The sequence below is a fragment of the Delphinapterus leucas genome, chromosome 10 (genome assembly GCF_059928025.1).
Source record: "Delphinapterus leucas isolate spDelLeu-1000000601 "Yukka" chromosome 10, BTC_Dleu_Yukka2, whole genome shotgun sequence".
NCBI classification, from domain to species: Eukaryota; Metazoa; Chordata; class Mammalia; order Artiodactyla; family Monodontidae; genus Delphinapterus; species Delphinapterus leucas.
Window position 1 is genome coordinate 93,055,264 of NC_143138.1, and position 12,465 is coordinate 93,067,728.

Genomic DNA, 12,465 nt, shown 5'->3' on the forward strand with positions numbered 1-12,465 from the left:
GAAAAAGTATGCAGCATAACTTTCTCCCGGTGGGCTGTAATAACATCACATTCAGAGGGAGGGCTATTTTAACCTTATCCCAGTGAAGCCAGAACTGAACTAGATGAAAAACAACAACTGGGAGTTGAGGTGCAGATGGGGAGGAGGATAGTGACATAAAGGAAGCCTGTAAAACTCAGACTGGTGGTAAAAGAGCAGCTGGAGGCCAGGACACTCTGACCTGGGGATGGGGGTCAGGAATCTACAGCTCTCCTTCCCCTCTTAGAATTTAAAAAGCAGTTTCCAGTTCCCAAAACATGCCCCACATTTCCTGCCTAATTAAATCGTCAGGCCTATCCTATGAAACTGAGGAAATGATCTATGAGAACAAGGAGCATATTCGGCCACTTTGGTGTACATTGGTCATTCACAGATGACGTGTTAAGGGAATATTCTCGCATTACTGCTCCAACATCTAGAAACTTGAAATAAAACTGGAAGGAACCTAAGATACAGGGCTTAAATACATGGCTTCATGCAAGTATAGGCCTTAATTACGCCTCACCTGTTCTTGAAGATTTCCTGGGAAGTACCACCCTCCCACATATACCCACTTTCCATCATTCATTCCAGTACTTCCTACACTATTATAGACTGCAACTACCATCTCTCTTAACTTAAACCCATCTTCTTTGGTGCTATCATCCATACAAGGTAAATGTCTAGTTGTAAAGTTTCTAGCTAGAGCACAATGTGCAATAAATGACCATTTAAAATAGCACCTAGCACTGCCCATCTCCCAAGGCTTGCAGCCAAGCTACCCCAGGATCCAGCCTTGGCCAACAGTGGGCCAGCACTAGCCTTGGATCCTTAGGCACCAGAGTCAGCCAACCTGGGACCCAGCCCTACCCATCTGCAAGCCAGCAGTCACCATACAAGGGAGAACCTGGCAGCCAACTGAGCAGGGAGCCAGCACTGCCTACCAGTGCAGACACAGTAATCAGTCCCACAACAGAAGGGCCCATGCAGCCAGCATCGGGGACACTCCTAGAGCATATAGCTCTGGTGGCTAGAGGGGAGTGTGCTACTAAGCTCCACAGGAACTCTACATAAGGCCACTTCAAGATTGGGAAAATAAACAACCTACCTAATATAGAGAAATAAACAAAAAGAAACAGGCAAAGTGAGGAGTCAAAGAAATATGTTCCAAACAGGAAAAAAACAAAACCCCAGAAGAACAAAGCAAAGTGGAGATAAGCAATTTACCCAATAAAGAGTTCAAGGTAATCATCAGAAAGATGCTCAACAAACCAGGAGAAGAATGTATGAACACAGTGAGAAGCTCAACAAAGTGTTAGAAAATATTTTTAAAAATCAAGCACAGGTGAAGAATAAAATAACTAAATGAAAAATACACTAGAAGAAATCAAGAGTAGATTAGATGATAGAGAAGAATGGATCAGCAAACTGGAAGACAGAATAGTGGAAATCACCCAGGCTGAACAGAAAAAAGAATTTTTAAAAGTGAGGACAGTTTAAGAGACCTCTAGGACAACATCAAGGATTTGCATCTTAGGGGTCCCAGACGGATAAGGTGGGGGATGGGCAGAGAACTCATTTAAATAAATAATAGATGAAAATATCCCCAACCTGCAAAAGGAAACAGACACCTAGGTCCAGGAAGCACAAAAGTCACAAACAAGATGAACCCAAAGAAGTCCACACAAAGACACAATATATTTAAATGTAAAAATTAAAGATAAATAGAGAATCTTAAAAGCAATAAGAGAAAAGCAACTAGCCGTGTATAAGGAAACTCCCCAAAAGTATCAGCTGACCTCTCAGCAGAAACTGCAAGCCAGAGAGAGTAGCATGATATATTCAAAGTGATGCAAGGGAAAACCTACAACTAAGAATAATCTGCCTGGCAGGGCTATCACTCAGATTTGAAGGGGAAATAAAGAGTTTTATAGACAAACAAAAGCTGAAAGAGATTAGCACCACTAATCAGCTTTACAAGAAATGTTAAAGGGACTTCTATAAGAGGAAAAAAAAATGACCACAACTACAAATATGACAATTATGAAAGGAAAAATCTCACTGATAAATGTAAATATACAGTAAAGACAGTAAATCCACCACTTATAAAACTAGTAGGAAGACAAAAGTAGTATAATCATCTATATCCACAATCAGTAGTTAAGGGATACGCAAACAAAAAAGATGTAAAAACAATAACATGGTTGGAGAGTAAAATGCAGGGTTGTTAGAATGTGTCTGAACTTAGGAAATCAATGACTTAAAATAATCACATATATATATATTTTTTTACTGTTTTTAAATTTTATTTGTTTGTTTGTTTATTTTGGCTGTGTTGGGTCTTCGTTGCTGTGCATGGGCTTTCTCTAGCTGTGGTGAGCAGAGGCTACTCTTTGTTGCGGTGCATTGGCTTCTCACTGTGGTGGCTTCTCTTATTGTGGAGCACAGGCTCTAGGCACGTGGGCTTCAGTAGTTGTCGCTTGCAGGCTCTAGAGCGCAGGCTCAGTAGTTGTGGCACACAGACTTAGTTGCTCCACAGCATGTGGGATCTTTCCAGACCAGGACTGAAACCCGTGTCCCCTGCACTGGCAGGTGGATTCTTAAGTACTGCACCACCAGGGAAGTCCCTCAAATACATTTATAAATGTTGTTATATATGAACCTCATGGTAACCACAAACAAAAATCTATAATAAATGCATTCACACAAAAAAGAGAAGAGAATTCAAATATAACACAAAATAGTCATCAAATGTAAAGGGGAAAAAGCAAAAGAAGAACAGAACAACAACAACAAAAGAACTACAAAAAAACCTGAAAACAATTAAAATGGCAATAAGTACATACCTATCAATAATTACTTTAAACATAAATGGACTAAATGCTCCAAGCAAAAGACATGGAGTGGCTGAATGGACCCAAAAAAACCCAAAACAATAAAAACAACAATAACAAGACCCATCTATATGCTGCCTACAAGAGACTCGCTTCAGAGGTAAAGACACACACAGACTGAAAGTGAGGGAATGGAAAAAGGTATTCCATGAAAATGGAAAGAAAGCTGGGGTAGCAATACTGATAAAAGGCAAAACACTTTAAAACAAAGACTATAACAAGAGTCAAAGAAGGATGTTACATAATGATCAAGGGATCAGTCCAACAGGAAGATGTAAGAACTGTAAATATCTATGCTCCCAACATATAAGCACCAAAATACATAAAGCAAAAACATAAAGGGAGAAATTGACAGGAAGAAAATAATAGTAAAGGACTTTAATAATGAAAATACATCAATGAACAGATCATCCAGACAGGATATCAATAAGGAAACACTGGCCTTAAAAACACATCATACCACATAGACTTAATAGATGTATATATAGAACATTCCATTGAAAAATAGCAGAATACACATTATTTTCAAGTGCACATGGAACATTCTCCAGGATAGATCCCATGCTAGACCACCACAAGTCTCAATAAGTTTAAGATTGAAATCATTTCAAGCATCCTTTCCATCCACAGTGGTATAAGACTGGGAATCAACTATAAGGAAAAGTACTGCAGAAAACCACAAACAGGTAGAGGCTAAAGAATATGCTACTAAACTACCAATTGATCACTGAAGAAATCAAAGATGAAATCAAAAAATACCTGGAGACAACTAAAAATAGAAACACAATGTTCCAAAATCTGTGTGATGCAACAAAAGCAGTTCTAAGAGGGAAGTTCATAGTGATACAAGCATACCAATCAGGAAATAAGAAAAATCTCAAATAAACAATCTAACCTTACACCTAAAGAAACTAGGAAAAGAAGAACAAACAAAACTTAAAGTTAATAGAAGGAAGGAAATAATAGAGATCAGTGAGGAAATAAATGAAATAGACACTAAAAAACAATAGAAAAGATCAATGAACCTAAGAGCTGATTCTTCAAAAACATAAACAAAATGGATAAATCTTTAGCCAGACTCATCAAGAAAAGAAGAGAGAAGGTCTAAATAAACAAATCACAAAGGAAAGACAAGAAGTTACAAACATCACCACAGAAATACAAAGAGTCATAAGAGATTACTATGAATAATAATGTGCCAACAAATTGGACAACCTAAAAGAAATGGATAAATTCCTAGAAATACACAATCTTCCTAGACTGAATCGGGAATAAATAGAAAATACAACAGACCAACTACCAGTAATGAAATTGAATAAGTAATTTTTTAAAACTACCAAAAAACAAAAGACCAGGTCAAGTCAGCTTCAGAGATTAATTCTACTAAACGCCTAAAGAATAGTTAACACCTATTATTCCCAAACTATTCTAAAAAATTAGAGGAAGGAATGCCTCCAAACTTAACAGCATCACCTTGATACCAAAACCATACAAAGACACCACAGAAAAAGAAAATTACAGGACATTATCACTGATGAATGTACATGCAAAAATTCTCAACAAAAGATTAGTAAACCAAATTCAACAATAAATTAAAAGAATCATTCACCATGACCAAGTGGGGTTTATCCCAGGGAGGATGCAAGTATGGTTTATTATCTGCAAATCAATCAATGTGATACACCATATTAACAAACTGAAGAATAAAAATCACATAATCATTTCAATAAATGGAGAAAAAGTGACAAAATTCAACATCCATTTATGATAAAACCTCTCAACAAAGTGTGTATAGAGGGAACATACCTCAACATAATAAAGGCCATATATGACAAGTCCGCTTCCAACACCATAATCAATGGTGAAAAGATAAAAGAATTTCTTTTAAGATTAGGAACAAGACAAGGATGCCCACTCTCACCACTTTTATTCAACATAGTGGAAGTTCTAGCCACAGCAATCAGACAAGAAAAAGGAATAAAAGAAACCTAAATTGGAAAAAAAGAAGTAAAACTGTCACTTTTTGCAGATGACCTGACACTATATACTATATATATATATATATATATATATATATATAATTCTAAAGACATCACCAAAAAACTATTAGAACATATGAATTCAAAAACTTGCAGGATACAAAAATTAATATACAGAAATCTGTTGTGTTTCTATATGCTAACAATTAACTATCAGAAAGAGAACTTAAGAAAACAATCCCATTTACAACTGCACCAAAAAGAATAAAATACCTAGGAATAAATCTATCTAAGGAGGTAAAAGACCTATACTCAGAAAACTACAAGATACTGATGAAAAATATGGAAGGCTACACAAACAGGGGGAAAGATATACTGTGTTCATGGACTGGAAGAATTAATATTGTTAGAATGACCATACTACCCAAGGCAATCTATACATTCAGGGCATTCCCTATGAAAATACCAATGACATTTTTCACAGAACTAGAAAAAATAATTCTAAAATTTTTATGGAACCACAAAAGACCATGAGTAGCCAAAACAATCTTGAGAAAGAACAAAGCTAGAGGCAACACATTCCCTGATTTCAAACTATACTACAAAGCTACAGTAATCAAAACAATATGATACTGACACAAAAACAGACACATAGATTAATGGAACAGAATAGAGAGCCCAGAAATGAACCCACACTTTCTGGGCAATTAATCTACAACAAAGGAGGCAAGAATATACAATGGGAAAAAGGCAGCCTCTTCAATAAATGGTGTCAAGAAAACTAGACATCTACAAGTGAAAGAATCAAACCAGGCTACTCTCTCACACCACATACAAAAATAAATTCAAAATGGATTAAAGACTTAAATGTAAGACCTGAAACCATAAAACTTTTGGAAGAATACATAGGCAGTATGATCTTTGACATCAGTCTTAGCAATATTTTTTTTGGATCTGTCTCCTAGGCAAGGAAAACAAAAGGAAAAATAAACAATGGGACTACATCAAACAAAAAAGCTTTTGCACAGCAAACGAAACAGTCAATAAAATGAAGAGCCAGCCTACTGAATGGGAGAAGGTATTTGCAATATATCCGATAAGGTGTCAATAACCAAAATGTAAAAAGAACTCATACAACTCAACATCAAAAAAACAAACAACTTGGGCTTCCCTGGTGGCGCAATGGTTGAGAATCTGCCTGCCAATGCAGGGGACACGGGTTCGAGCCCTGGTCTGGGAAGATCCCATGTGCCATGGAGCAACTAGGCCCGTGAGCCACAACTACTGAGCCTGCGCGTCTGGAGCTTGTCCTCCACAACAAGAGAGGCCGCAACAGTGAGAGGCCCACACCGCGATGAAGAGTGGCCCCCGCTCGCCGCAACTAGAGAAAGCCCACAAACAGAAACAAAGACCCAACACAGCCAAAAATAAATAAATAAATAAATAAATTTTTTTTAAAAAGGAAAGCAAGGATGTTTAAAAAAAAACAAACAAACAACTTGATTTTAAAAAAGGCAGAGGTCCTGAATAGGCATTTCTCCAAAGAAGACAGAGAGGTGGCCAAGAGACACTTGAGAAGATGCTCAACACCACTAATCAACAAGGAAATGCAAATCAAAACCATAATATGTGGTCTTCCCTGGAGGCGCAGTGGTTGAGAGTCCGCCTGCCGATGCAGGGGACATGGGTTCGTGCCCCGGTCCAGGAGGATCCCACATGCCGCAGAGCGGCTGGGCCCGTGAGCCATGGCCGCTGAGCCTACACGTCTGGAGCCTGTGCTCCACGACGGGAGAGGCCACAGCAGTGAGAGGCCCGCATACAGCAAAAACAAACAAACAAACAAACAAAAAACACAATATGTCAGTTCATACCTCTCAGAATGGCTATTATGAAAAAAAAAAACAACAACAGCAACAACAACAAATAACACATGTTGGCAAGGATGTGGAGAAAATGGAACCCTCATGCACTGTTGGTAGGAATGGAATTTGGTACAGCTACTATGGAAAACAGTACAGAAGTTCCTCAATAATTAAAAACAGAACTTCCCTAAGAACTAGCAATTCCACTTCTGGGTATTTTTCCAAGGAAAACAAAAGCATTAATTCAAAAAGATATATGCACCCTGTTCATTACAGCATTATTTACAATAGCCAAGATACAGAAGCAACCTAACTCTCTATCAATAGATGAATAAAGAAGATGTGGTACACACACACACACACACACACACACACACACAGAGGAATATTACTCACCCATAAAAAAGAATGAGATCTTGCCATTTGCAACAAATATGGATGAATCTAGAGGTTATTATTATGCTCAACTGAAATATGTCAGACGGGGAAATACAGATAACATATGATTTCTCTTATATGTGGAAACTAAAAAACAAAATAAATAAACAACTATAAAAAAATAGAAACAAACCCATAGATACAGAAAACAAACTGGCAGTTGATAGAGGTGGAGATAAAGAGTGGGGCAATAAGTAAAATAGGTGAGGGAGATTAAGAGATACAAACTTCCAGCTATAAAGTAAATAACTCATGGGGAAGTAATGTACAGCATAGGAAATACAGTCAATAACATTGTAATAACTTTGTGTGGTGATGGATGATAACTAGAATTATTGTGGTAATCATTTTGTAATGTATAAAAATATCAAACCACTACGCTGTACACCTGAAACTAATATAATATTCTAAGTCAATTATACTTCAATTAAAAGTAAATCAATAGGGCTTCCCTGGTGGCGCAATGGTTGAAAATCCGCCTGCCAATGCAGGGGACACGGGTTCAAGCCCTGGTCCAGGAAGATCCCACATGCCGTGGAGCAACTAAGCCCGTGCACCACAACTACTGAACCTGCACTCTATAGAGCCCAGGAGCCACAACTACTGAAGCCCATGCGCCTAGAGTCCGTGCTCTGCAACAAGAGAAGCCACCACAATAAGAAGCCCGCGCACCGCAACAAAGAGTAGCTCCCACTCGCCACAACTAGAGAAAAGCCCATGCACAGCAATGAAAACCCAATGCAGCCAAAAATAAATAAATAAATTTATAAATAAATAAAGATACGCAGGGAAGGAGACATGTGAATGAATGATCCATGTGGTACTAGATTAGAAATGGAAACATCAGTATGAATTCATGTATGTACATACACACATGTATGTATGTATACTAACTCATATATACATATATTCTCTTGCTCTGTCATCTGAGAGGGCCTAACATCAACAACACTCCAGAAGCAAGAAGCACACCTCGTGCCCAGATGTTCATTTTTAATAACATTCTCTAGTAGAAAATATGAATACAATATGTATTTTAGTTAATATTGGTCCATTAGTTGTAACAAACATACCTTACTAATGTAAAGTATTAATAAGAGGGGAAGCTGGATGGGGGTTTATGGGAACTCTGTACTATCTTCACATTTTGTTTTGTAAAATTATAACTGTTCTAAACACTAAAGTTAATTTAAAAAATAAAGCAACTCGGGGCTTCCCTGGTGGCGCAGTGGTTGAGAGTCCGCCTGCCGATGCAGGGGACAAGGATTCGTGACCCGGTTCGGGAGGATCCCACATGCCGCGGAGCGGCTGGGCCCGTGAGGCATGGCTGCTGAGCCTGCGCATCCGGAGCCTGTGCTCCGCAGCGGGAGAGGCCACAACAGTGAGAGGCCCGCGTACCGCAAAAAATAAAGCAACCAAACATGAAACTTAATTAATTTAATTTAATAGCACCTAGCACAATGGCCAACATACAACAGGTTCCCAATAAACATGTGTTGAATAGCTAAATGAACAAATGCTACAAATGAATATTTCTTATTAGAAATGATTCTAACATCAAGTAAATTGTATTGATAAAAACAACAACATGTTTTAAAACTTGTACTTATAATTGACTGAGTTGCATTTTTGCAACTATTGGCAGATCCAGATATAATGAGACCCAGATATAAGCAAAATACACGAATCATACATGTCATAATGACTGGCACATCTAACCATTCAAACCAGGTGAATAAATTTAAATTATGTTGGTTTTGGTTTTTTAATCACACTGAAACTTAGAAACCTAATTCTTAGCTTTCAAACAAATAAAACATGTTCCCAAGTTTAGTACCTCTGCATAGTATTTTATATCTTTGTCAAAATTATTCACTCAGTCATCTTAGAATTCCGTACCTAGAGAAGTTATACGTCGAATGTGAATTTCTCTTAGATTGCATATAAATGTGAATCTAACCATATCACAGCATAAGGAAGCATTTCTCTGAAACTCTTCATCACAATTCCTGCAAGTATTTGCAAATTCTTAGTTTCAACAGAGGAAAAAAATCTTGTCCGGCTTAAGTAAAATGAGTATTTTATCATTTGCATTTAAATGGAGAAAAGGATAGAGTTATCCTACCACCTCGTGGACTGTTAGGGTATTGCTTTTTCAGAGCCAAAAGCACATTTTAAGAATGAGAGGATAGAAAACACTGAACAGTGGTTATTCATGCTTTCCTACCGCCTTCAGTTCTTCTGCCCCTAATTCCACATCTTCACATCCTACCCATTACTCAAAATGCATTTTAAATGTCCCCAGCATTGGAACATACTGTATAGCACAGGGAACTCTACCTAATGTACTGTGGTAACCTAAATGGGAGGGAAATCCAAAAGGGAGGGGATATCTGTATGTGTATGGCCGATTCATTTTGTGGTGCAGTGGAGGCTAACACAACATTGTAAAGAAACCATACTCCAATAAAAATTAATAAATAATAAATAAAGAAAGAAAGAAATGTCCCCACCACTATTCATGAAACATTTTATTTATCATCAAATTATAGACTACCTGTAAGTAATTTTACTCTGGGTATTACTTTTATTATAACTTTGACCAACTTCTGACTTAAATATTTTTGTTTGCCTATCTCTCACCCTTATTTGGAGACAGTGAATATACAAACTTATGGCCTAGCACCACAGCATGCTCACAGCAGGCAGTTAATAAGCATTCATGTAATGAATAAATATTTGTTAAATGAACAAATATGAATGTGAATGGTATGGGATTTCATAGGGATATTTGAGAGAAAATTCAGAAAGCAATTGTTCTGTATGCAACACAAGAAGATCATTTTCATTTGGTTTAAACATGAAATTGCAATTAATATCAAAATATTAAAAATGTTATTTTATGATATTTTAGATCTTTGCTGGAAAATAGAGTAGTTTAAAAACAAGTAACTGTTGTAAAATATGATAGACTGAGGAATTTTCAAACGTTTAACAAGAGGACAGATTTTTATAATGTTATATAGATACGCACTTTGGGTTGAATTTAATAATTCTAACGAATAAAACCAATGTTAATTTTTTTTAAATGTCCACATCATAGAATCATCTCTAACTGCAAATTACAATTACAAGAAAATGGCTAAATGAAAATGCATCTCTGCTCTAAACTTCCATGCCACCTTATCTGGTTCCTCTTATTTTCTAGCTGGCATTACTTAGTCTTATACTCACTGTAAGTATTTTGAGGACATATAGACAATGTGTACTGAAACCGGCTCACACCTGCTCTCACCAACAGTTTAATACTCAGAAATTTTGCAAGCCATTTGTTAAACTGTTGGTAGCTTGAAATTGGTCATGGCAGGTACATTTATACAACAGAAATCAGGAAACACCACAAATCAAGCTACTTTAAAAAATATATTTTTAATCATCTTTAACTTCTCCACACCTCATTTTCTCTATTTGTAATATGTAGTGAGGAGAGGTGGGACAGCTCCTACCTCAACAAGACTGTTGTAAAGACTGAACAAAATAACCCACATAAAAGGCTGTGTCTAGTGTCTGGCATATCGTGTGTGCCAACCAAATATTAGAATCATTCTCCATACCCCATCACAGTGCCTTGCAAGTAGTAAATCCCTCAATAAATACTCAGTTGTTAAATGACAAATGAAATCAAGAATTTCAATGGAATATTTTAAGATATGTTAACACTGATAGTAGTCCCAGGTTAACAATAGGACAGATCATTACCAGGAACATAAGCTCTTTACTTATAAATAACCCAGACTTTTTTTCTTTGCCTCTTCCTGCTCTAAATCAATTGATAGATAGATTTTATCTCGAAAATTTCTAGTAATATTCATTTAGATAAAAATTCTAGATATATTTTCTAGATAAGTATAGATCTAGAGAGATATAGATACAGATCTTTGTTTCCTTCTGCATTTCTCTCCCATTCTGATTCAGTCTAAAGTGCCTCCCTTTCTCCTTGTTCCTTTTAGTTTATTTCATAATGCAAAATATATAATTTATGCCTCACTTTGTTCCAGAAAACATTTGTTGTGAATAATAGATAACTTGGTTTCATGTTTAGCGAATAAGCTTTTTAAATTTCTCCAAGGGAACAAAATAAAGTAGCTTTTTACCATATCTTTCATTGATCCTGTGCTCCTGTTTCACTGGCCTTTTCCTTTGGGAAAAGACAAAATTAAGTTTCCAAGCACAAAGTTGAAAGCCAAATTATCATGAATTCCAGACACTTTCCAAAAAGGAACACAAGAAATGTCCTTATCCTTTAAGGTTGATGTCACCCTCATACCTCTTTACCTACCTCACTGCAATCCTAATATGGTGTTTCTTTAGCTATAAGGCTGCTTCCAATAACTATGTTTAAGGATCTGCTATAGCTTCATTTGCTTGCTAAAAAACAAAACCAAAAAATTGAAACAACAAATTAATTGCAACTAATTAGTTGTTTCAATTTTTTGGTTTTGCTCTAATTAGTTGCAAAAACAGACTGGAAAATGATTTACTCCAGATGGTTTGGAATAAAATTCCAATTGCTCAAATGTAAATTTATTCATCTAATATAAGTTTTTCCTTACTTAGCTACACAGAGACTTTTTTTAATGGAGGAAAAAGTAAAATATGGGCTTAGTAATAAAACTAAGATGACCATTTGCCCTAGAATATACAAATTCTGTCCATTTCTGGTTTAAAAATACACAGAGGCTGAAACAAATAGCACATCCACAAGGCACTGGCTGATGCAAGCACTTTGTTTAGTGAAATATCTACTGCGATGTTGGTCTACCCTTATCCAAGACCACGTCAACGACATAGTGTGTGACAGGAGGAACTTCCTCCAGAAGTAGAAATAAGGTGGGTGAGTCAGAAATTAAAATTCCAACTAGCCTGCAGGCATCTGTAAGATGAAGCAATACACTGTATTTGATTCACCTCCTGGTCTGTTTCCAAAGGACACTGTCAAACACAATGATTCTTTTTCCCAACAGCTGTCACCACCAAGTCAGCTACCCTTTGTATTTTCTCTTTGTGTTCCAATACAGACAGAGAGCAGATGGCTGGACTCAGTGCCAGGGCAAAGGTAAAATTAGTTGTCTCACCTAAAGAGGTACTGCCAGACTTCATTAAGACAAAAGTCCCAGCAACAAATACCTACAAAATCTAGGGTCTAGAAAACACAATCTGAACTTCCTGTTTAATTTACCAAGTAAAAACAAAAAACCCACTTTTGAGGAAAAC

General features: G+C 36.8%; 1 long non-coding RNA gene across 1 annotated transcript in view; it reads right to left on the reverse strand.

Annotated features, from left to right (window-relative positions):
• LOC111174177 (uncharacterized) overlaps positions 1–12,465 on the reverse strand; it is a 420,003-nt gene that overhangs the window by 395,611 nt on the left and 11,927 nt on the right. The gene's annotated exons all lie outside the window — the stretch shown is intronic.